Genomic DNA, 23,920 nt, shown 5'->3' with positions numbered 1-23,920 from the left:
CGATGCAGGGACTCGGGTTCGTGCCCCGGTCCGGGAGGATCCCACGTGCCGTGGAGCGGCTGGGCCCGTGAGCCATGGCCGCTGAGCCTGCGTGTCCAGAGCCTGTGCTCCACAGCGGCAGAGACTGCAACAGTGAGAGGCCCGCAAACCGCCCCCCCCAAAAAAAAAAAACTCCCAATAAACAAAAGTCCAGGACCAGATGGCTTCACAGGCAAATTCTATCAAACATTCTATTTAGAGAAGAGTTAACACCTATCCTTCTGAAACTATTCCAAAAAATTGCAGAAGAAGGAATACTTCCAAACTCATGCTATGAGGTCACCATCACCCTGATACCAAAACCAGACAAAGATAGCACAAAAAAAGAAAATTATAGGCCAGTATCACTAATGAACATAGACACAAAAATCCTCAACAAAATACTAGCAATCAGAATCCAACAATACATTAAAAGGATCATACACCATGATCAAGTGAGATTTATCCCAGGGATGCAAGGATTTTTCAATATAAGCAAATCAGTGTGATACACCACATCAACAAATTGAAGAATGAAAACCATATGATCATCTCAATAGATGCAGAAAAAGCTTTTGACAAAACTCAACACCCATTTATGATAAAAACTCTCCAGAAAGTGGGCATAGAGGGTACATACCTCAACATAATAAAGGCCATGTATGACAAACCAACAGCTACCATCATACTCGGTGGTGAAAAGCTGAAAGCATTTCTCTAAGATCAGGAACAAGACAAGGATGTCCACTCTCGCCACGTTTATTCAACATAGTTTTGGAAGCCCTAGCCACAGAAATCGGAGAAGAAAAAGGGAATCCAAATTGGAAAAAAAGAAGTAAAACTGTCACTGTTTGCAGATGACATGATACTATACATAGAAAATCCTAAATATGCTACCAGAAACCTACTAGAGTTCATCAATGAATTTGGTAAACTTGCAGGATACAGAATTCATACACAGAAATCTGCTCCATTTCTATACACTAACAACAAAATATCAGAAAGAGAAATTAAGAAAACAATCCTGTTTCCCATTGCATCAAAAAGAATAAAATACCTAGGAATAAACCTACCTAGGGAGACAAAAGACCTGTACTCTGAAAACTCTAAGATGCTGATGAAAAAAATCGAAGACACAAACAGATGGAAAGATATACTATGTTCTTGGATTGGAAGAATCAATATTGTTAAAATGACTATACTACACAAGGCAATCTACAGATTCAATGCAATCCCTGTCAAACTACCAATGGCATTTTTCACAGAACTAGAACAGAAAATCTTAAATTTTGTATGGGGACACAAAAGACCTTGAATTGCCAGAGCAATCTTGAGAAAGCAAAATGGAGCTGGAGGAATGAGGCCCCCTGACTTCAGACTGTACTACAAAGCTACAGTCATCAAAACAGTATGGTACTGGCACAGAAACAGAAATACAGATCAATGGAACAGGACAGAAAGCCCAGAAATACACCCACACACCTATGGTCAACTAATCTATAACAAAGGAGGCGAGGATATACAATGAAGAAAGGACAGTCTCTTCAATAAATGGTGCTGGGAAAATCAGACAGCTATGTGTAAAAAAATGAAACTAGAACATTCTTTAACACCATACAGAAAAATAAACTCAAAATGGATTAAAGACCTAAATGTAAGGCCAGACACTGTAAAACTCTTAGAGGAAAACATAGGCAGAACACTCTTTGACATAAAACACAGCAGTATCTTTTTCAATCTGTCTCCCTGAGTAATGGAAATAAAAACAAACATAAACAAACGGGACCTAATTAAACTCAAAAGCTTTTGCACAGCAAAGGAAACCACAAACAAAATGAAACAACAACCCACAGAATGGGAGAAAATATTTGCAAATGATGCAGCTGACAAGTCTCCAAAATTTACAAACAGGTCTTGTGGCTCAATATCCAAAAAACAAACAACCCAATCAAAAAATGGGCAGAAGACCTAAGTAGACATTTCTCCAAAGAAGACATACAGATGGCCAAGAGGCACATGAAAAGAGGCTCAACATCACTAGTTATTAGAGAAATACAAATCAAAACTACAATGAGGTGTCACTTCACACTGGTCAGAATGGCCATCATCAAAAAATCTACAAACAATAAATGCTGGAGAGGGTGTGGAGAAAAGGGAACCCTCCTACACCATTGGTGGAAATGTAAAATGGTACAGTCACTATGAGAGGTTCCCTAAAAAACTAAAAATAGAGCTACCATATGATCCTGCAATCCCACTCCTGGGCATATATCCAGAGAAAAACATCATTCAAAAGGATGCATTCGCCCCAGTATTCATTGCAGCACTGTTTACAATAGCCAAGACACGGAAGCAACCTAAATGTTCATCGACAGATGAATGGATAAAGAAGATGTGGCACATATATACAATGGAATATTACTCAGCAATTAAAAAGAATGAAATAATGCCATTTGCAGCAACATGGATGAACCTGGAGATTATCATGCCAAGTGAAGTAAGTCAGACAGAGAAAGACAAATGCTGTATGATATTGCTTATATGTGGAATCTAAAAAAAATGAGACAAATGAACTTATATACAAAACAGTAACAGACTCACAGACTTAGAGAATGAACTTATGGTTACCAGGGAGGAAGGATGGTGGGGAGAGATAGATTGGGAGTTTAGGATTGACATGTATACACTACTATATTTAAAATAGATAACCAAGAAGGACCTACTGTAAAAAAAACAAACAAAAAAAAAACCTACGTTGGTGCTTAGAAGTAATATAATTGTGTTTCTTCCATTATATATGTATGTGTGTGTGTGTGTGTGTATGTGTATATACACACACACACACACACACACACACACATATAGAGAGAGAAAACAGAGACAACTCCGCTGTCCTCAGATTTGAGAAGATGAGGGTGCTATTGTCTCCATAAAAGGATAATAAGATGCTTGGAAAATGAAAAATTACAAAGAATAAGGAAGAACACTTGGAAATTAGAGAGGTGATTGCTCAAATAAAACATTCTCTCCATTGTAATTGGGAGAAAAAGTTGAGGAAATTTCCCCAAGAGTAGCCCGACAAGAAAGGATAAAAGCAGAGAAAAGATAGAGGTCAAATAAGGTGAGGATTTAAAAGTGTCCAGTGGATGGATTTAGCAAAAATGAGGCCATTGGTGATCCTGCCAAAAATAGTTTCAGGGGAGCAATAGAATGAATATAACATAAATATCTAAATAATGTGGTTCTGTTTGACTGGCTTAAGAATATTTGTTCAGTGATTCAAAGTTAGTGGAAAAGAATACTGTTTCTCATCCCAAATATAAGATCCTAACTCATCCATATAGTTCAATGAATAATGACTTCACAGTCCTGAATTCTTACCCCAAAACTACCTTGTACTACATACCACATTATTTGTCAGTTCTGGTTCCAGGTGGGTGGCAGTAACCTCAGGTCAGAAACGAGCTGGGCCAAGGTTGTCCAGATTATTAATTTGTTTTTCAGGAATCTAGGTTGTATAACATTAAGGATCTTAATGGTATTGATAGTATTTGGTTGTAAATTTGTGATCTCTACTAGGAGAAGGACTTGTGAGTCATTTGATTAGCTTATCCATTACCATACCATAATTTGGTACTTAATTTCTTTTCTTTTTCATCATCCCATTTTATTAAGAATAATAGAGCACAGAGTGATTAATAACATGTCCCAGGTCACAGCCTAGCACTCAGTGTACAAGGATTTTTTTTTTTTACAATGGTGTGTTAGTTTCTGCTTTACAACAAAATGAATTAGTTATATATATACATATGTTCACATATCTCTTCCCTCTTGCGTCTCCCTCCCTCCCACCGTCTCCCTATCACACCCCTCCAGGCTTTATGGGTTTGTCATATATGGTCTTTATTATGTTGAGGAAAGTTCCCTCTATGCCTACTTTCTGCCAGGTTTTTATCATAAATCGGTGTTGAATTTTGTCAAAAGCTTTCTCTGCATCTATTGAGATGATCATATGGTTTTTCTGGTACTTAATTTCTTATATAAGCAATTAGTGAATATTCTGGGGGGTAAGCATTTTGGTTTTCTGCACATAAATAATAAAAACTCAATAAATATTAGAAGAAACAAATGAAGTGTCAGGAAAACGAAGCTTACATTTTTCAAAGATTTCCGTGAAGTATTCATTGACCTGAAAGTAGTACATCACCAGTCTCAGCATCCTAAGAGAAGTAGTAGCTTGCTATATGATATTATTAGATTTTAAGAGGGGAAAAAGTTGCCTTCTGGGTAAGAACTGTCTTGGAGCTCATTGTTTAACTACAAACAAAACATTTCCAGTTCTGCATGCTCTTTAACTTTGTACCATTGGCAGGAGGCAAAGTGATAATGGGCAATTGCTTAAAAAGTCACTTTTTATATAGCAAGAGAGCTTGAGACTTTCAGTCCTGCGAATTAAGTTAAAATGAATGGCTTCTAAACAGCACATTGGGTGACAGGAAGTTTATCAATGTTACGTCTCCTGAGGTGTTCCAGTAATAGTAAGTTTGGGCAGAATAAGTTTTTTCTCTAACAGTCTCCTTGGAAAGACCAGCAGTCTCCAGAGAGATCAGTTAATAAGTCCGTTACCTGAGTGTTGAAAATGAAATAGAAGAGGTAGGGGAATAAAAAAGACTTTGAAGGAGAAAAATGTTAATTTAGCCAGTTCAGTGCTTCTCCTACCAGAGTGATCTTCAAGGCTGGCTAACCCACTGTCTGTGGTTTTACCCTGATTTCACTTTGCATGATGGCCTCCATGAACACAGGATCTTGTGTTTTGGTCGTGCAGAGTTGTTATGGAGAAGACGGTGGATGTGAGACTCAGGTTTGGTGCTGGGAGAAGGCTGGAAATGGCCGTAGGAGGACCACTGAGGTGGGGATGCTGTCTGATTGGACAGCTCAGTGTGTGGGATGAGTTGTTGTTGGCAGGAACTACCCTTGTTCTGCTGTTGCTTTTGCAGATCTCAGTGGGAATCGAGGTAATGGTAAGTGGTATACCTGTGTGTTGCGATCTGACAGTCATCACTAAAAAAGCATTTTAATTTTCTCCCGTGAAGGTACTCTCAGAAGAAACACAATTAATTGCCTTTGGAAATGCCTTGACACTTTGAGATCATTGGGCAAATGGTGCTATATAAGTTCATGAACAGCGTGTGCTTGCATGTGTACAGGAAAGAGCATCTCCTTGAAAAAGGCAGGTTGTTCACCTAAAGTTTTATTTTTTTCTTGTCCTTGGGATGCTGGAAAGTTCTGAAGCCATGCTCAGCAAGAGAGGATTGAGGTCTCTAAGTTTCACAGGCCACAGACCCAGCAACTCTCATGGTTTCATTTTACACATGTAACCCTACACGTGTGTACACACAGTTTCTCCTATTTTCTGGTAGCCCAGAAGTTAATAGTGTTGTTGTTAAATAAATGAATATATTAATTTTAATGTGAAAGGATTTTTGAAAAAGTAGCAATGCTTTCTCAGGAAAGCTTCATGAAGTATTCATTTTTCTATCACCACACTGTAAATCTATTTACCAGTTATAAGCATTTTAAGATTTAGTTTGCTCTTTGGTTATTATTTTGACCGAGAGGGCAGGGAGGAGAACAGGACATCACTGTATCAGCTCTCTCCTACCTTCTGCTCTAATGCTTTTTGCCCTGGGTCAGGCTTGCATTCCTTGCCCCTCCTCTCACCCTCGCCTGGACTCTCACAGTGATCTCCTCCTAACGGGGCTTTTTACTCCAGCTTTGCCTCTGCAGATCCTCCAAACAAAAGAGCTAGGTCCCAGGGTCATATCTGATCATGTTAGTTCCTTCCATGATTTCCAGTGTTTAGAAGAAAATATCCAAATCCCATGCAAAACCATCATAAACCATTTTTACCTCTCTAATGTAGTGATTTTCAGCCAGGGTCAATTTGTCAGTTTTGCCTCACAGAGGACGTTTGACAATGCCTGTGGACATTTTTGATTGTTGCTATGGGTGTGTGTGTGTGTGTACTGGCATCTGGTAGGTAGAGGCCAGAGATACTATTAAACACTCTACAATGTACAGGACAGCTTCCACAACAAAGAGATGAACAGTCCAAAATGTCCATAGTGCTGAGTTTAAGAAGCTCTGCTCTTATCTAATCTGCCCGTTTCTCCTGTGCTTCCAGGACTCCAGTCACAGGGAACTACTTGCCCCTCATGAATATGCCTTGCTGTTTCTCTCGTCCTTGTCTTTGCCCATGCTGTTCCTTCTGATTGGAGTGCCTCCTTCCCCTTTTACCATCTGGACGTTCCCGGACTCTCATAGTACCTTGGGTATCTTTCTAATTTGTGCTTATGTTGCCCTGTAATGTTGGTTTAAACATTTTTTCCCCTTGTTCCCTACTGGGCAGAGCTATTCATGTCAGGCACCATATCTAACATCTTTCTGTTCCCACCATCTGGTACAGATCTTGGTGTATAATACATGTTCGGCATGCTTTTTGGATACTTGGCTAGATGCATGGATGCATAAAACCTATATTTAGATCAGATGATAGAGTCCAAATTCATTTATAACCCAAGGCTACTAATACTCCAGCTTGGAAATTAATTCTTCTTCTAGTACATTCCTTTTAGTGTCACCTTCTTGATAATTTTCTTTTGATTCTTTTGATGCTTTGACTGTCGGTGGCTTGAATGTGGTAGGTGATCAGTAACTATTTATTGAAGGAATGTTGGTCATAAGTCTGAGTTTAAACAAATTATTGCGTTGGGTAACCTTAGATCCCTTCTCTTTAGAAAGGCAGGAAAGAGATTTTTTTTCTTCAAAATTGATCTCCCTGGGCTATCTTGTTCCTACTCTGTTTCTCTCTCCCTCAGTGATCCTCCGTACACCCCACTTCACCCACCATGGCTCAGCCCATCCTGGAAACTTGGGTGCAGAACTGAAGACTGCAGGAGTGAGAAGGCCTAGGGGCCTCCCACGGATAGAGCTGCCTTAATTCAGTTCACTCAAGTTTAGAACATTAAATCCCATCCTTACTGTGCTGGGAATGGCAGAGATTTATCTCCTTTTTCTGCCACAGCCTCTTCTCTAGGTTCTGTCCCCTTCAATTATGAATGTTGGTTCATTCACCTTGCTTCTACTCTTAAATCCCAAGTGGAGCTGTTTCTATCTTTAGCCTCCCTTTTGTCATCTGGAAGAGAGTGGTCTGTCCAATTTCTTCTGAATGTCCTTTCTTCCTCTGGCTGGAGACACAGATCATTAAGGAGCAGTACCATATTTCACATTTGTATTTGGGTGATTTTCCATTCACTTGTCCAGCCTCCCCATTCTTACCTTTTTCTTTCAATACAGTCAGTCGGCTGGTGATAGTCCCTGGTTTTAGACCAATTTTCTCCTTCCCTGGCTCTTTCGTTTTTATTATAGATTCTGGTCCTCCTCTGTCTGCAGCATAATTACTTTCTTTCCTGTGAATTCTTTGGTTATTCTCCTGGACTCTTGTTCTTTGCCCTCCTTCCCCTGTGGGTACCCATTAGCACTTACATCTCTTCCCTCTGAATTTACAATACTCTTTTTAGGTGTTGGCATTTTCTCACAGGCCTTCAACTTGAGTCTCTCTATATTGTACCTCTTGAGTATCAGATGCTTGGTGGTCTTAGCCTTCAAGTTTTATTGTGTCTAGGAAATGCGGTTGGATGGGGGAGAAAGGGAGTATTTAAGGAAGAAAGAGGCAAGAGATGTTCATTTTACTCTTATCAGAAAAGGGCAAGGATCACAGCGAGAGGGATTCTTTTCTATTAACCTCAGTTCTGGGTTTTGTAGAATTTCCTTTTCTTTCTCAGAGCCTTGATCTCTACTTTTACCCATAAGCAAAGTTTCAGTAATTTGTCTGTGGGATTTGAAAAAAGCAAAGCTATCCTCAGATAGCTTGTTGCTATTGGAGTCTGTGCTGTACTGGGGATGGCATGATGAGAAACATACACTTCCCCACAGGGGCAGCCAGAGGGGAGATGCGTGTATTCAAGACTAATGGCATTAGATCAGAAACAGGCTAAGGAAGAAAAAAGTCCGTTTTCAGCAATCAGGAAGTTGCCCTTCCCACAAATGTAAAATAAAACTGAAAATAAAAACAAATAAACCCTTCTCTTACCTTTGCTACAGGCAGACAAAAAATGCAGAACAGCCCATCAAGAGCTCAGAAAGTAGACAGGCAATAAGTCACAACACGCCATAAACTGAGAGACAAACAGTGTATGCCAGCGGTTAATACGGAAGGTCGGCAGCCAGCGTGTTATAGAGGCTATTGGCAGGAAGCAAATTATCCTCAGCAAAATGACTGAGAATGAGAATGCATAAAGTGAACTCTGAAGTGCATTAAGAGAAATTTAACAAAAGGACATTTATGAGAAACGTAGTTACTCCATCGTGGACCAGGGTGGAGTAAGAATAGGATGGCGAGAATGCAGGAGCAAAAAGCAATTCAGAATGTATCAGAAGCACTGTTCCCTCCCCTCATTGGCTAAGGGTTTTCAGCAATTTCTTCCATAAGAAAGAACAAGGTGTTTCTTTCAGAGCCCTACTTTCTTTCCTTTATATTTGTGTGTGAATAAAGTTCAGTTGTTCTCAGTGTGCTAGTTATCTTCATGAAGTTACAAGTCAACCTCACCTACAGACAGCTTTTATTACGTACCGTCGATCCTATTTCAGTCAAGAGTCTGGCATGCAGAATGGGAAGAGTGGGTAGCAGCACCTTTGCAGAAGGTTGTCTTTACCAAGCCTCCCCATCCTCTGCTGTAAGTTCATTTATATAAAGTAAACCAACTGTAACCAGAACCCAATTAACCAGTATGTTTTAACAGCCCCAGCTCTCACCTCTACTCACTGTGGTTTTGAATATTTTTTAAAATTTTCTTCAGAAAAAGGTCAAATATCAGGAAAATGATGGTAGCAATACTTAGTACATGAAAGATCCTGCAAACTATTTGTGATCAGTGAATAAATACCCTGGGATTAATGTAGATTAAGTGCCATCTCCTTTACATGATTTAAATCAGTAACTATGGAAACTCGTACTTGAAGTTTATTGTATTAAGCCTGAAGTGATGACCTCAGTCATCAAAGGAAAACTTAGCTGTGTTCTGGATCGTGAATGTACGTAGGCTAGAAAGGGAGCTAATGCATCTTAGAAGGATTTGAAACAAAGGTCGAAGCAAAGGTTCCAAGAACATCCTCAATACCTGGTTTTTAAAACTTTTTAAATGAAAAATTTCAAACATACACAAAAGTAGAGAGGATGATATAATGAGCTAGAGGTTCAGTTAGATTCAGGTTCAGTTTTTAGGCAAGACTCTTCCTGGGTGGTGCTCTGTACTGCCTGTTGCTTCATGTCATGAAGCCAGAAGGTCGGGTTTGTCTCACTTGAAGTGATGCTCAGATTGATGCGTGGGGACAGGTGTGTCAGCCTCATCCCTCCATTAGCAAGTTTTGGTTTCTTGACGACTGTTGTCTAGATCCATGATTTCATTGACGAGCTTGCAAAATGTGATTGATTAGTTTTATCATACCTTCTTCATTTACTAATAGAGAGTTTTCCCATAAAGAAGAAATTTCCCTCATTAGCTATTTGATTACCCTGAACACAGGAAGTGTCACCATGAAGCAGGATAAATCCTGATTCATTCCTTTCATTTATCAGTCTTCAGAGTCATGTGTTGGGGCTCTAGCAATCAGATTTGTGGCCACGTAACAAATGTGACCCAGGGAGTTTTTTTAAAACTCTATTTGCTAAGGTCTTTGGTGAAATGCTTTTTTCCCCCTGTAATAGAATTATACATTTTTCTTGGCTAAGTGTAACCCTCTTACCTTCCCATATATACCCTGACTTCATCAATAACTACTAAAAATTCTCAAACAGAAGTGACAGAGGCATTGGGTTGAAGGCAGAGTTATGGTTTTCAGGTTCATTCTTCAAGTATTTTATGATTTGTGTTTTATACAAGGACCTCCCAGACCTGCCATTGTGAGGGTAGCTTTAAATGTAAATTCTAGATGTTGAGAGGTGATGTATGGTCTCCTCCTTCCTTTGTGGCAGGCCTGTTGTAAGGATGTGCCTGTGCACATGCTTATGATGTATGGACAGGGAGCTGCTGGGGCAGTAGCATTTCTCTGTACTGGGCCTCATGCATCCTGGCAAGGGTGCCTTTGGTGTTGTCAGCATGCTCTGTCGGTATTGTAGGAAGTAACAATAGCACACTTCCATAGGAGATTTCTACAGTACTGTACAGTACTGTCTGAAATAGGCCTAACCCAAGGAATCATCAACAATACTGTAAGTGCTTTATTTTGGGGGTGGATTTGTACCAGGGAAAGGAATTATTTGAAAAAGAAAATACATTTATTTATTTATTGCTTTCCCTCTTTTCTGTTATACCTTGGGTCTTCTCTGAATTCAGAGTTTGGTGACCACAAAATGGAGGAAGTAAAATACTTATAGGGTTTGGGTGAAAAGCTGGTTGAAATTTAATTCTTTGAACCTTTCAGGAAAAGGGCTAAAGGCATTACCAAAGATAACTTGGAGGATTGGGTTGCCAAATAAAATACAGGATGCCTAGCTAAAGTTGAATTTCAGATAGCAGTTAATTTTTTGGTAGAAGTGCATCTCAAATATTGTTTGGGACGTAATTGTACTGAAAAAATTACTCGTTTATCTGAAATTCAACTTCAACTGGATATTTCGTACTTTTATTTGCTAAATCTGGCAGCTCTCCTTGGAGGGCTCAGGGAACAATCTGAGAGTTGTTTGTGGTGCTGTGTGCTGAGCCTCCAGCCCTTTTATTATCTCAGGAAAACTTGGGGGAGTGCTAGTAACAACCATGGATATTCCTATACAATGTGCTGATACTCATCAGAGCAAAGCCTGTTGTTCCCTAGTAGGTATACCTTTAGTGACCCTCTTACTGTATAAAAGTGGACATCAGTAGGCATAGAGCTTTCGGATTGGGGGTGGTCTGAAGAACCCCAGCTAATCAGTCTTTCCCACTGAGTGTCTTAGTTGTATGAGGTCATAGCTTGGGAACAGTGATCCTCTAGAAGCCACGGCAGTTTTCCTGAGATTTAACCAGGTGAAACAGATGTTAAATAAAATTTTGTTTCATTTGTTCAGACATCCAGTGAAGAGGCCAGTGTGAAACTTGCTTTTTTCATAGCCTGGTTATAGAATGGGAGAAATTAAAGGAGGTATTGAATATCTGTTTTTAATGTCATCTCATGAAATAGATCAATCACAGCCTGTATTTTTGGTGGTCTCTGAGAAATTTGTATCCAGGATTTCTCTGTATTCTCAGGATTATTAGCGATGCCTAGAGGTATTCCTTTTTCTCCTTATGGTGCATGTTGTTCCGTTGATTTTTGTAGTCTGTGTTTACACCTGAAATAGAAGCAGGTGGATGGCTGCCCAGCTATCTTTATGTGATATTGAATAATTCTCAGAGGGAAGTCTTTCTTGTATGTTGAAGAACTAAGATTTTACATAATTGAGCATGCAAGGCTTTATGGTTTTATCTCTCCTTTTGTAAATCTTATTTCCTTTATTTCAACGTTGTGGGTCTCTAGGAGCGGCCATTTTTGTAAACAGCCTCTGGTCCAGGGATGGCTACTTAATAAAAACTGGGCCAATCATTATAGAGCTCTTGCCTTCACCCTTCCTGATCACCTGAGCTATCTCCAGTATTATTCTAAAAAGTAAATAAATTCCTTTTTTCCCTTAAGCTAAAAAGTTGAAGTTGGATTTCTAAGGTTTGCAAGTCCTAACTAATAGAACCCAGAACTAAATTTTTTTTTTTCTTTTTTCTGTACGCGGTTCTCTCACTGTTGTAGCCTCTTCCACTGCGGAGCACAGGCTCCGGACACACAGGCTCAGCGGCCATGGCTCACGGGCCCAGCCGCTCCGCGGCATGTGGGATCTTCCCGGACCGGGGCACGAAGCCGTGTCCCCTGCATCGGCAGGCGGACTCTCAACCACTGCGCCACCAGGGAAGCCCCCAGAACGAAATATTTACAAAATATAGTGAATAAGCCTTTCGATTACTTAAAAAAAAAACAACAAATTAAAACCCAACCTCCCCACAGCCTTGAAATGTTTCTGTTTACGCGTATTTTAATATTGCCCTCCAATGATGCTTTTTTAAAAAAATTTTTTATTGGAATGTAGTTGATTTACAAGGTGGTGTTAGTTTCCGGTGTCCAGCAAAGTGAATCAGTTATACATATACATATATCCACTCTATTTTAGATTTTTTCCCCCCATATCGGCCGGTACGGAGTATTGAGTAGAGTTCCCTCTGATGTAGAGTACGTCCTTATTAGTTATCTATTTTATATATAATAGATGCTTTTTTGAAATTCTTTTTTTCCTTTAGTGAACTATCATATTTCATTATTTGTACCACTCTTATTACACTTAATTCATACACTGTTGTGTCACAATTATTTTTGCTCACTTCTTTCTCCTGTACTTGAGAGCAGGGACCAAACGTTTATTCATTTTAGTAGCTCTTGCAATATCTGTCTTGTAAGTCAAAAATAATATTTGTTAAGTTGATGAATAAAAATTCTCATGGTTATTTTTAATGGGGTATAATAGAAGTTTAAGCTGTTCTATATCCCAGAGAAGCTATTAACAATTAAAAAATTATTTTTGATTATTTAGATGTGTACATATATGCATGTGAATGGTGTATTTCACACAAAACAGAAAAACTCAGTTTTGAAACTTTAACTCAAAAGACAGTGGAAAGATGTGGCTGGCTTGCAGAGAAAGGGAATGTTGTCCACTGAGGTTCTCTGTGTGCTCTGAGAAGACCAGCGTCTGTTGGTGACAGACACTGTGGGAGCTTCTTAATTGTCATGGGCAATTGGAGACAATGAAAAAGATTCCCAATTATATTCTTGAGTTGCCTCTGGGAGGAAAGCAGAAGGAGGCCCATCAATAAAGTTAAGCTGTGGAATGGACTGGATTTCTAGAGGAAGACACACATGAAGGACTCGAGTAAAATCACCCCAAAGGAAGATGTCTGGCGGTTGACCAGAGTATGCTGGTGGGGGTGGCAGAGAGAGTATGGCTCCAGGTACAGTACCTTGATGGGTCCTTAACCTGAGCCTCTCAAGCACCTGTGTGTTCTTGTGTCTAAGGAGGAATGGTGTCTCTGGGGGCCCAGGAACTCTGACTGTGCTTCATGCCATTTGGCTCCCCCGCCAAGAAAATGCAATTATTTAAGCTTAACTTTTTATTTTTAACTCATGTAATGCTTACCACAGTCCTCTCATACACAACTGCCTGATCTGTAGGCTCCTATATTTAATTCACTTTTGTTCATGGGAATGTATCTTCTAGCATATTTTTAGAATTCTTACATATCTGAGAATGTCTTTATCGTTACTTCATATGTGGATAACAACTTGGTGAAGTAGAAATATTTAGATAGTAAGTTTTTCCCTTCAAACCCTGTAGTTGTTGATCTATTTTTCTGAAGGCTTTACTGTAAAGAGGAGAAGTCTGAGACCAGCCTGATTTTTTCCCTTGTGGATCCCATTTTTTTTTTTCTACATGGAGTCTAATACAATTTTTTCTTCTTTAACCTTGTAATTCAATTTTTTTAGCATGTAATCTTAGTTCTTAATTTTGCCTAGAACGTAATAAGCCCATTCCATCTACTCAAATCATTTTTTTCTAGCTTTGAAAAGTAATTTTTAATCATGTCTGGTTGTTGCTTCTGTTTCATGTATATGGGTTTCTTTTCCAGAAACATTTATAATTCTTAGATTAAAATCCATGTCAATTATGATTTTTTAAATGTCTGAGGGCTGCTTTTGTACAGAGAATAAGGCTCTGCTGTCATTCAAGGTTTCAATTTGGTATTCACTTTATTAAAGGTACAGTTTTTTAGAAACCCAGTTTCTCTCAGACCTTTAATTTCACCTTACACACTTTATTATTTGATTTATGAATCTAGTAAATTTTAACAATTGCTTTCAAGAGAGCCTTTGAATAATGTTTGATCAATTTAAGTTGAACACATTGAACTCCCAAGCAGGTCCCTTTAAAACTTAGTTAATAAAATCCCCTTAAGTATTTAAAATCCATTTATATATTTAATACATTCAGTTTTCTTTTTCAGCTTTTCAAATGCCTGACCTACCAGCCAAACCTTAACAACGCCAGTAAATCTAATAAGTTAACCTTAAATAACGAATCACATGTTCTCCTGGCCATTCCGATACTTTCAAACTTGATTAAATTCTCTAAATCTTTCCACTTAAAGGTAAAAGTCTAAAATCCGTTACTCAGTTATACCTTTTAAATTGGAATCCCAAGGCTAATGTGTCATATTCACTGATATGACATATGCTCTTAAACATTAAACCTCTTTATAAACTACATATATAAATATTGCCCCATGATTTGAAACCAGTTCCTAAATGTACCATAAAAGTATTAATTCTGTAGGTTTGATTTACTTTATCATTTCTATATTTAATGCAAACTTCCTGGAGGGAAAAGACACTTACTTGCTAGATTTTATTATGTAAAATAAATCAAGGTTGCCATTCTAAACAAGTTGGAGTTACCATTCAGGGAGACCTGGGTGCTGTGTTCCATCAGTTGGCTGAGAATGCATTCTGGCTAGAGATTTTTGACTAGGATGCATAGAGTCTAGGGTGATAGCATAGTACAGTTGTTATGACAACAGGGGACTCCTAATCCACTGCCTTTAGATGAAGTTTTTTCCTTCTGGTTTGAATTATGCAATTCAATTTTTTGGATTTGGGTAGTGGGGGGATCTTGCACCTCCCCCTAAGTATTGCAACTGGTTCCAAAAGTGCCTGTTTGAAATTTGTATTTCTTTAGCTTCTTTCAGCTATTTTAATGTACTTCTCTTCATCTCTAGGGCCATGTATATAATTCTGTCCTCTGATTTGAATAATGACAACAGCAGCACAACAACTGACTTACTGAGCATTTGCTATGTGCCAGATGAAGTGCTTTACATAACATCACTCTTTTCATCTTCACAGCAGTCCCACGTGGAAGGAACTATGATTATTCCCATCTTATAATTTAATTATCAATTTAATTTTTTAGGCAGAAAGAAATAAAGTAACTTGACCAAGGTCACATAGTGACGGATCCAGGATTTCAATTCCTGGCAGTGTCTTTGGGCTTACTCACTATGAAATGCAATTTCTTTCTCTGTTGTAGCTAAAATCAAACAGGCCTTTGAGTCCAAACACTTTAGAGGGTGACCTTTCCTAGGTTCAAGTTATGCCTTTAGTTTTACAATACAACTAAGATTGTAGTTAACTTCCTTCCCCTTCTTTGCTGCCTGATTGAACTCCACTCATTTGCAAGCTCTTCATGCAAATGAAGAGCCACCACTCATACAGTTGCATTGCTGATCTTTCATGCCTTTGCCTGAATCTCTTACCACAACCGATGTCCTGCAAATCACGTGCCGTTATTTGTCCTGCCTTCTTACCTGCCATTCATAAAGAATTCAGTACTCATGGTTTCCCCATCCTCATTTCTGATTTGATTTTATGCAGTGTGAATTCTACTTTTCACCATCTTCAATATGAATTTTCATTCTGTTATGGCAGTTTTAGTTTTCTTGAAAATCTTTCTTGTTCTACCCAGCTTCTTTTGCACTCAGCTTATTGCCTTCAAAACTCATCCTGTTATCTTTTTTTCTTGATCTCTTCTTTTCTGATGGCTTTTGCTTTGGGTATCTTAGAGGGCACAGCCTCTTGGACAGTATTGAATAATATACAATTGACTGTCAAATTAATTTTTAGAATTTTTTCCTGATTGCTCCAAGTAAAGCATTTTCAGGAGTGTGCTTCCTCCAAGATCCTTTTCCATACCATTTTTCGAGCACCTTTGGGAAGGGAAGAGGTCTTCCTACAGTGTGCAGCAAGAGAAGAGGACATCATGCACCGTCTACTATCTAGTTCTTGCCTTACTATTTTCTGGGATTTTCAGTCTGAAGAAATGGAGAAAGTGGTGAGTTAGAGGAGGTGGGAGGAGAGTGGCGAGAGGGAATACACAGCCTTGGCTGCTTAGGTTGTGGTCCTTCAGCCCAGGGTCTCGGTGGCCTGGCGAGCAAACATTTTAATCCACGTTCGTGAACCATATATTTGGCTGAAATACTTCTCAGAGTTTAGTAATACTTGTCTTAACTCTTCTTCTTCTTCTTCTTTTTTTTTTTTTGCGGTACGCGGGCCTCTCACTGTTGTGGCCTCTTCCGTTGCGGAGCACAGGCTCCAGACGCGCAGGCTCAGCGGCCATGGCTCACGGGCCCCGCCGCTCTGCGGCATGTGGGATCTTCCCAGACCGGGGCACAGTACCCGCGTCCCCTACATCGGCAGGCGGGCTCTCAACCACTGTACCACCAGGGAAGCCGTCTTATTATTTTTTGATGGCAGTGTGGGTTTTGTATTTTTCTATGTAAGTATTTCAGCTAGGAATCAAGAAAAGCCATATCAAGGGTTGCCAGCCAGATTCCATTCATTTATTTATTTATTTATTTTAAATTTTATTTATTTTTTGGCTGCGTTGGGTCTTCATTGCTGCGCGTGGGTTTTCTCTAGTTGCGGCGAGCGGGGGCTACTCTTCGTTGCGGCGCGTGGGCTTCTCATTGAGGTGGCTTCTCTTGTTGCAGAGCACGGGTTCTAGGCATGTGGGCTTCAGTAGTTGCAGCATATGGGCTCAGTAGTTGTGGTTCACGGGCTCTAGAGAGCAGGCTCAGTAGTTGTGGTGCACGGGCTTTGTTGCTCTTCAGCATGTGGGATCTTCCTGGACCAGGGATCAAACCCATGTCCCCTGCATTTGCAGGCGGATTCCTAACCACTGTGCCACCTGGGAAGTCCCCAGATTCCATTTAAATCAGAAGTATTTGGTTATAATTCTTTACAACCTCTATGGGATAGGTTGGATATCCCAAATGACATTTCCTGGATTTTATACTGGACTTGGACTTATCTTTTTTTCTTTTTATCTGAGATGGAATCTTCAAAATCTTATACTTCTAAATAACCAGAACTGTGTTATTATTTATTTATTTTTTGTTACTTATTCACAGAAGCCCAAGCAATGTATGTGACTTAAAAAGGTAATATGAAACCTTTAGCTCAACTACTTTTATAATAGAGCGTAGAATGAGGAATATATTTTATTTATTCTGTAAATGTAACAGACAACCAAAAGGATAGTTGGCCAGAATGAGAGGATAGGGAGGGGAGGATTCTCAAAGGCAGATCTTTAAAACCCCACCAGAAAAACACCGTTGGCTTTCTGTGGTGGACAGTGGAGTCTAAATCCCTTACCTGGCATTCAAGTCCACCTACAATTTGCATCCACTCTGCTTTTGCAGCCCTCTGTCTTACCACTCCCTGCGTGAAGCCTTCATTTATGGCAAAGCAGTCTACTGGGCTGAACTTTGCAGCAAATATTGTCCTCTCTTACCCCTAGATCTTTGCTCACAAAATCCCCTGGGTGAATGTTCTTCCTTCCTACTAGGGTCATCTTCCAAGGTCCAGCTCTTGAAACATGTCAGCATTTACGGTCAGATTCTGCCTTGTTTTGTGACAGTCTGGGTTCCTGTCTTATCTTGCAGCTTGTTTGTACTCTCCAGTCTGACGAGGACCCCACATTGTATTCACATTTGTCCTGAGGCCCAGCAAATTTACTTGCGTAGGGTAGGACCACAATAAGAGGTCATTTGACTGAACATAGAGTTACAGTGAGAAGAAAAATTAAAGGGTAATAATAATAATAATAATAATAATAATAAAGGAGAGATAGGGCACACAGACAAAATGGAGCTGACAGAAGAAAAAAAAAGGCAGGCAGGCGAGGAAGAGTGAGATAGACAGACATCATTTTCTTTAATTCAGAGGGATACATACACTTTTTTTCATTGAAATGCTTGTTAGCATGCCAGTGCCTTCAGCATTGGGGAGAAGAGCCTGTCTCCTTTCATTTACAAATTTGAAAGCTTATATTGGAAATAAACATTTATTTTCCCATGGAATGCCACAGACTTTGTATTGTGTCAGAGAATGTGTTCGGGTTTTTAAAAAGCGTTTTGGAAACTCCAGGGTGTCTATCAATTTTCCAGTTATACCTGTGAGTCTCTGACATTCAATCATTTTTGCCTAATCTTTGTTATTTGAGAGATTAGGGCTGTCTTGTTTCACAACACCTGAAAGATTTTATTGAGACCAGCATTCATTTCATTCTGTGTACATTTTTTTTTTTCAAATCGAAGCTATCATTTTCTCAAATCCAGTCACTTTTTGCTTTTGTCCTAATTGTTTCACGGTGGGGATTACATGTAGAAGAAACCAAAAGTAAGAGTGAAAAACTCATTGGGAGGAAATCAGTTCCTCCCTGCTCACAGCTCTTAAGCTGTTGTATTAAACTTCCATAGCCTTAATTTCGAGCTTAGTCATCTCAAACACCCACTGCAGCCAGGTTAGGCTGTGGTCATCATGTTACTGCAGTCCAGTGCCACCGCCACCTGATAACAGCTTTTCTCAGGCCAAATGAAATGAAGCCTAAATATGATTTCTAGGCAATTTCCACTTTTGCTTACTCCTAAGCTTCTAGTCAGTAAGAGATTTAAACATCCTGAAGCCTTTGTGATGCATGCCCTTGCGAAAGTGGGTTCGAATTGACTTTATGGCTTTTTGAATTTACATCATTTCTTTGTGGGAATGAGTTTCCAAACTTTTCATCTGAGTCTGCTACATAGTGACAAATACGAAGGTGGTGTTTTTTGGAATCTGGCCAGCAGCCACGTTTCTCCCCTCGCTACCATCAGAAGGCATTTCTAGTGGAGAGGGAGGTGTATTAGGAAGCTCCTTGGGAAGCTATTGAGAAAGGTGTATTGTGGAAGAAATTTCCAGAGTTATGGTCAGTTTAGGATGAAAGAATACAGAACCACCTTGCATACTGACAGTTTTGGTGTTAGAAAGTTAAAGAAGAACGCAAGAATACCACAATGGAGGTGAAGGGTGGGAAGGGAGGAAAGATGTTTCCGGTAGAGGCATCAGCATACGCAGAGACCCAAAGGCAAGAGAGAGCTGTGTTCTGGGAAGTGAGAGTGCCGGCAGAACACGGTGTGGGATTTGGGAACCTGGAGAAAGATGGTTCAAGAGAGAGAAGCCAAGGGACCTGTACACCAAGAGAAGACAGTTGAGCTTCAGAGACCTGGCTCCTTGAAATGGAAGTAACAATAGTGTGAACCTGAGGATTCAATTCAGTAACCTTAGCCTGGCTCAGCATTTAGAAGGAGCTTAAGTTGGGGCTGCTGCTAGCCTGTACAGAGCCTCTGCGTGAGTTAGAAATAGGTCCTGGTGGGTGATGTCCCAGTTACCTATTGCTGCAGAACCAACCAATCCAAAGCAGAGTGGCATGAAACAGCCCTTTTATTGTACTCTCAGACGCTGTGGATCAGGAAGTTAGACGGGGCCCAGCAGTGATGGCTTGTATCTGCTCCACAATGTCTGGGGCATTGGTGGAGAGACGAGAAGGGTGGAGGTGATGCAACAGCCCAGTATCACCTGGAGTTGTCTTCACATTTGTGTTTGCTGGTTGACGCTGGCTGTTGACCAAGAACTTAGACGTGAGATTGTCAGGCAGACCGCCTGCACGTGGCATCTCCGTGTTATCTGGGCTTCCTCAGGGCATGGTGGCCACATTCCAGGAGTAAATGTCCCAAAAGGCAGGAAGAGGAAGCTGCCACTTCGTCACTTCCAATGTTTTATTGATCGAGCAGTTAAAAGCTTAGGTTCAAAGGGAACGGAGTATAGATCACACTTCTTGACAGGAGGAATATCAAAGAATTTGGAAACCATTTAAAAAAGTCCCCACCTGTAGGTATTATGCTTAGTGAAATAAGTCAAAGAGAGAAAGACAAATACTGTATATTTTCACTTATCTGTGGAATCTAAGAAATAAACGAATAGATAAAACAGAAACAGACTTAGAGATACAGAGAACAGACTGGCGGTTGCCAGAGGGGAGAGGAAAAATGGGTGAGGGGGATTACGAGATACAAACTACTAGGTATAAAATAGATAAGTTACAAGGATGTAATGTATAACGTAGTGAATATGGACAGTACTTTATAATTTTATATGAAGTATAATCTATAAAAATATCAAATTACTATGTTGTACACCTGAAACCAATATAATATTGTAAATCAAATATATTTCCATGAAAATAAATAAATAAATAAAAATAAATTAAAAACTAAAATCACCACATGCTATTTAGAAAAAGATGCTCCCTTGAGACAGACATATCCCTTCAGACAAGAAAAAACTACCCCTTTCTCCAAAGATATGAAGCCCCACACCAGGGAAAACACTTTGCATCCAGCCTCACTCAGTATCTTTATTGGGAGCCTTTGTGCAGTTCACAACCTGTGCAACCATACACGTAGGCCCTGGACCTAGTGAATCTTAAGTGCTTACTTTCTATCACGCCTCAAAATCAAAAGGAAGACTACCTTTCTGCGTGCAACTCTCAGCCTTGCTTTCTACCTCTATTTTTTTTTTTCATGCAGTTGACTCCATTTAATTAAAGTTATTATTTTTATTTATTTATTTTTTTTGCGGTACACATGCCTCTCACTGCCGTAGCCCCTCCCGTTGTGGAGCACAGGCTCCAGCTGTGCGGGCTCAGTGGCCATGGCTCACGGGCCTAGCCGCTCCGCGGCATGTGGGATCTTCCCGGACCGGGGCACGAACCTGCGTCCCCTGCATCGGCAGGCGGACTCTCAACCACTGCGCCACCAGGGAAGCCCTAAAATTATGTTTTGACATGTGGCTTCTGCTGATCCTGGGCTTTCTTTGCTTGGTCATTTAAAAAAGGTTTTCACATTACCTGTCAATGAATATTCTCATTTTCTACTTGATTTCCCCACACCCCCATCCCTTTCTGTAACATACTTCAAACTATTCAAGTAGTAGGTAATTGTTTCTAAAAGACCCAGTTTCAGTGATTTGTATTTTCTATTTTGGATCCTGTTTTGGGGATCAAGTATTTTAAAAGTGCTAATTCTCTTTCCTCTTAAAAACTTCCAAGTTTTAAATGTTTATCAACTCAGAGAAGTTTTAAAAATTCCTTCAAATTAAATCACTCATTATAATATGTTTGAAAATTTTCTTAAATCTTTCCTGAAGAAATTGGCATTAGAAGAAATTGGGCAAAGAAGTAAGTTAAAGATAATGTGTACTGGTGAAAAATGGTTACTGAGATAAAACTAATGAGCTATAAATAGGAGAACAGGAAAATGGGCTAGGATAGCATGCATGATTCTACTGAGGAGGGGTTGGGAAGGTGATGAAGAGAATTTGGGGCAGAACACCATTGTGTGCCAGCCACCAGCTGACCCTGTTAGCCAGGGACAGCTTGGATATTGCACAGGTGGAGGAGGAAATCCGGGGAGAAGGGAAAAGGGCATCATTTTAGGAAGAAAGGACATTCATATAAATAGTACATTTGCCAATAGCATATACTGAGGGATTGATTAGCAGTACGGCAGTCTGTACATTATTCTGTGATTTATTTCCTGAGTATAAGTCGTCTAAGCTCTGAAGTTGAGTCAGATACTTATTTTATATATTCTAGTATCCAGCCAGTGCCAGGCCTGTAATAAAGCCATTAAAATATGGAGTAAATAAATAGAGTATTTTTTGTTAAAAAAATATGGAGTAAAATTCAATTTGATTTCTGACCAATGGTCTTTACACCCAAAGTACCTTTATTCTTTTGTGGATCCGCATTTCTTCTCTTTCCTTTCTAGGCGAGGAGATCTTAAAAAGAGAAGGAAAAAATGACTTTAGGAGTCATAAGTATAAAAACTGGCTTTAGATTGTCTGAAAATCATCTGAAGATTCAAATTCTAAGAATGGAAGTGTTTTGGTCACTGAGAGACTGTAAATGAATGCATTCTGTTTACTGCATATTAATCATAAGGGACTATTTTTAAAGCAAATGGAAAATTTGTGCTGATTACATTTCATGTTTCTAAATGGTGACTTTTGGAAAGATCTCAGGTGAAACCAGAAAGACCTACTATTTTAAATGGGCCCAGTACGATTCATACTAAGGATTCTACCTTAGTGAGCCCTATGGCCAAATTTCAGTTTCCTCTGGGTATTCAGTTACTTCACATCAGAGAAACACTGCCTTCCTGGCCTTCTGTTCCCTCTAGAGTAGAAGGAAGGGGATTGCAGAGATCAGGGCCTGAGGTTGCCAGTGAGATGGCAATTGAAGCTGGAGAAATCCTTTGTTGTCTTGCTCTGGTTGTCTGCCTAAGGGTTGCAGGAGAGACAATGAAATACTCTTAAGCTGTCCTCCAATGTGGATTTCAAGACATGACCTCTCTTCCTTTAATCCACTTACAAGAGTATAACACTGTTAGATTATTTGTCTACTAGAGGACTCTGTCCTAATGGTCCATTTTCACCCTTTAACTTTTTTTAATCCACTTAAGAAATGTGAAAAATATAAGTGATTTTTAAAGCTCTGCTCTTCAATTGGATGCACCATTTTCAATTTGTGTTAAAAGCACTTTTTGAGGGGTATGATGTTAGTATAATACCATATCTCATCCACTCAAGGCACCAGTGTTCTATGTACCATTAAGGAAAAAATTTTGCCAGTTCATTAGGTGATACAAGATGCCATCAATTGGAAAATGCATTTGAGTTCAGAGATAATAAAAGGCAAAAAAGAATATCTTAGAGCCAGTGAAATAAGGTGTATATATCTGACTTTTACCACTATATAGCACACTTACAATGTTACATAAATACATTATAGTGCAGTCTGTTTATCTCTCCTTTCCCCCACCGTTGCTGCTGTATCTCTCTCTCTCCATCTCCCCGGCTCCCTATCTATCTATCTATCTATCTATCTATCTCATATAGTTAATTGTACACACATATCATATAATTAATTTAAATTGTATAATCTAATATATAAAAATGTATATTATATATAATCCATATTTATCTTCCATTTATCCATATATATGATCATATATAAACCTATATACACAAACACATAAATTAAGATTTTAGGATGTTTTATCATTGTTCTATAATAATGTGCTTTTATTTAAACATCTTTATTGGAGTATAATTGCTTTACATGGTGTGTTAGTTTCTGCTTTATAATTGGGTTGTTTGTTTTTTTGATATTGAGCTGCATGAGCTGCTTGTAAATTTTGGAGATGAATCCTTTGTCAGTTGCTTCATTTGCAAATATTTTCTCCCATTCTGAGGGTTGTCTTTTCGTCTTGTTTATGTTTTCCTTTGGTGTGCAAAAGCTTTTAAGTTTCATTAGGTCCCATTTGTTTATGTTTGGTTTTTATTTCCGTTTCTCTAGGAGGTGGGTCAAAAAGGATCTTGCTGTGATTTATGTCATAGAGTGTTCTGCCTGTGTTTTGCTCTAAGAGTTTTATAGTGTCTGGCCTTACATTTAGGTCTTTAATCCATTTTGAGTTTCTTTTTGTGTATGGTGTTAGGGAGTGTTCTAATTTCATTCTTTGACATGTAGCTGTCCAGTTTTCCCAGCACCACCTATTGAAGAGTCTGTCTTTCCTCCATTACATAGTCTTGCTTCCTTTATCAAAGATAAGGTGACGATATGTGTGTGGGCTTATCTCTGGTCTTTCTATCCTGTTCCATTGATGTATATTTCTGTTTTTGTGCCAGTACCATACTGTCTTGATTACTGTAGCTTTGTGGTATAGTCTGAAGTCTGAGAGCCTGATTCCTCCAGTTCTGTTTTTCTTTCTCAAGTTTGCTTTGGCTATTCGGGGTC

The sequence above is a fragment of the Neophocaena asiaeorientalis genome, unplaced genomic scaffold (assembly GCF_003031525.2).
Source record: "Neophocaena asiaeorientalis asiaeorientalis breed wild unplaced genomic scaffold, Neophocaena_asiaeorientalis_V1.1 scaffold92, whole genome shotgun sequence".
Classification (NCBI taxonomy): Eukaryota; Metazoa; Chordata; class Mammalia; order Artiodactyla; family Phocoenidae; genus Neophocaena; species Neophocaena asiaeorientalis.
This window is presented reverse-complemented; position numbering follows the sequence as displayed.